Source organism: Nomascus leucogenys, unplaced genomic scaffold (genome assembly GCF_006542625.1).
Source record: "Nomascus leucogenys isolate Asia unplaced genomic scaffold, Asia_NLE_v1 000833F_81537_qpd_obj, whole genome shotgun sequence".
NCBI lineage: Eukaryota > Metazoa > Chordata > Mammalia > Primates > Hylobatidae > Nomascus > Nomascus leucogenys.
Genome location: NW_022095834.1, coordinates 48449 through 51386, shown reverse-complemented (window position 1 = coordinate 51386; position 2938 = coordinate 48449). Strand labels below are relative to the sequence as shown.

Below are 2938 nucleotides of genomic sequence, written 5' to 3'. Positions count from 1 at the left end.
ATGGAGAAAAAAAATAAGAGTAACCAGCAGGTCATATCTAGCCACACGGAAACTCGATTTAAAACACGCTTGGCCACTGTTTCCAGCTCAACTCAGGGACGGCCGCAGCGCTTCTGGCCCCTGGACTTCCACGCTGCTCCCGCGGCCCCAGTGGCTGGGGAAGGTACAATCGTTCCCAGGATTCCAGGCCGCGCAGATCCGGCGGGGCCATCGCTGTCCCCTTGCTCTTGCCGCAGCCCCGTTAGGCTCCGCGTTTCGGGGCGTCCAGGCCGGGGAGGCCGCCTGTTGCTGCCCGCGTGCCCCCGTGGCTGTGGCTCCGCCGGCCCCCGCTTCGGCCCCGCGCAGACCCTCCGAGGCCGCAGCCGTCTGGCGCCCGAACTCACGGCCTCGGGCCCGTACCCGCCGCCAGCGCCTTCGCTGTGGCCGCTCCTCCCCCTCCCCGAGCCCGAGCTGGCCCAGCGGAGAAAGAGGGCGGAGAAGCTGGAACGCGAACTCTGAGCTGCAGGCGGCAGGTGCGGGAATGGGAGAAGCTATGGCCTCGCACAGGACGGCTGTTCAGAGCAACACGAGCTACCGCCAGGAGCTCCGCACGCAGCTGGAAGAACTCAATAACGTACTCCGCTGTGGGAGAAATGGAGATAATAAAAGTCTGATGTAGAAGTACTCACAGAGAACCATGCTCCTTGGTCAATCTCAGATTATTATTATCAGACCTACTCTAATGATATTAGTCTTCCAAATAAAGTGAGTGACTGAACTGTCAAATCAGCAAGATCAGGATATTGAAACTCCTGCTTTGAATTCTAACGACCAGTTATAAATAGAAAATGATGTTCACCCTGGTACCGATAGGACAGCAAATGTTAAATGTAAACAAGAGGGTCATTTGCCTCAAATTCACAGGAGCCAGCATCTGCATTAGCAGCACAAAAAAGTCCTTAGAAGTTTCCTCATTAGCTGGAAGTTTGAGAGCTGCAGCAGAAGCGGCTTTATCACAGACTGGATTTAGTTATGATGAAAATACTGGACCATATTTTGACCACAGCACTGATTTCTATTAAGATTCTGAGAATCAAATATATTATGATTTAATTTATTACTACTGTGATGTGGAAAGTGGTCGCTATCGGTTTCATTCTCGAGTAGATTTGGAACCTTATCAGACTTATAGCACAAAACAAAAATAAAAAATTGAGAAAAGAAAGGATCCAGATTCTTCTACAAAAAAAAATGAGGAAAAGGATTGGAATTCAGAGGATCAAGAAGCCTTCAGTGTTGAACATACAAGCTGCAATGGGAAAGACGATTTCACAAATGTGAAAAAAAAAAGCCAAAATAGGCATTCATCACAAAAATAATCCCCCAAAATTCACTGTTCCACTTAGTGGAAATACTATGGAATCTCCTCTTAACGAAAACATCTCAATTCAACTTTAAGGATGAGAAAATCACAGAGACTGATAGTGAACCAGAAGAAGGTGAAATTACAGACTCTCAGACCGAGGGTAGTTATGATGAAGGCGTTACCAGTAAAGGCAATGCAACTGCAAAAGATGCTGAGGAGGAAGATGAGGAAAAAATGTGTCCCTCATATATGAGAGTAACTGTCATTAGATCACCTGTGTTACAGACAGGATCACTCTTCATCATTACTGCTGTAAAACCTGCTACAATTGGAAGGGAAAATGATATGGAGCATACTCTTCGAATCCCTGAAGTTGGTGTAAATTTCATGCAGAAATTTATTTTGACCATGACTTACAAAGTTATATCCTTTTGGACCAGGCCGTCAAAATGGAACAACTGTTAATGGAAAATGGATTGTTCAGCTGAAAACTAAATGTGACCCTTATGAACCTGAGCATGGAGATAAAGTGAAAGTTGGAGACACTGTGTTATCTTATTACATTCACCCTGGCAGTAATTGCTGTGTTGGATGTGAACCAGGGCAGGTTAGAGCTCACCTTTTCCTTGATAAGAAAGATGAATCATTTGTTGGTCCATCATTGACTAAGAAGGAAACGAGTTGGAAAGAAGAAAAAGATTTTAAAAATATATGAGTAAAATATGGTTTACAGAATACATACTACAAAGATGATAAGATACTGGAGAATCAGAAATATAAAGATAGAGCTGGAAAACATAGGGAGCAGATTGAAAGTGAAGGAAATTTCCAAAGAGATGATGCTCCTGCATCTGTTCATTCTGAAATTACTGATAGCGACAAAGGTCAGAAGATGTTGAAAAAGATGTGTTGAAAACAGGAGAAGGCCTGGGGAAGGATGGTGGGAGAATAAAAACTCCAATATAACTTCAGCTTTGGCAAACACATGCAGGATTGGAGACAGACAAACCATCCTCTATTAAAGAGACTCACCTTCTCCACAACAATAACAACAACAACAACTGGGACAAAGCACAGGAGAGGTTTGCTGAAAACTTTCCAGAAACTAAACTTCCAAAAGATGACCTAGGAACCATTCCTTTGGTAAAAGGGACTGAGGAGTGAAGATCAATCACAGAAGAAAACTCAAGCTTTTTTATAAATAGAGTTTGGAAACTCTTATTTTATTGCAGAACGTTTCTCCCCAAAAAAGTCAGTGGCACAAGGAAGCTGGGTCACAGTTTACCCCTTCTTGATTCAGAAATGTGTAATAAAGTGTGGTTTGCGACTTTTAAAAAACATTTTTTAAACTCATTATTAGTGACTGAATTAAGTTATACAGTAAGTGAACTAAAGTTCACAGGGCACAGATAAGTTTATCAAACTTTACTATTTTATTTTGTCATTTACAACATCCATATAAGCAATTAGCCATATGAGCAAAATTCATATAACCACATAAATGTACATTTGTCCTTGTCTCCATATATTCATACTAGTATACACAGAAAATACAGCAAAAGAAACATCTAAAGTCTATAAAAATAAATCTGA

The 2938-nt window shown here is 42.6% G+C and overlaps 1 pseudogene; it reads left to right on the top strand.

The window, feature by feature from the left end:
• Window positions 1–2509, top strand: LOC100591631 (annotated as a pseudogene).
• The last annotated feature ends 429 nt before the right edge of the window (window positions 2510–2938 follow it).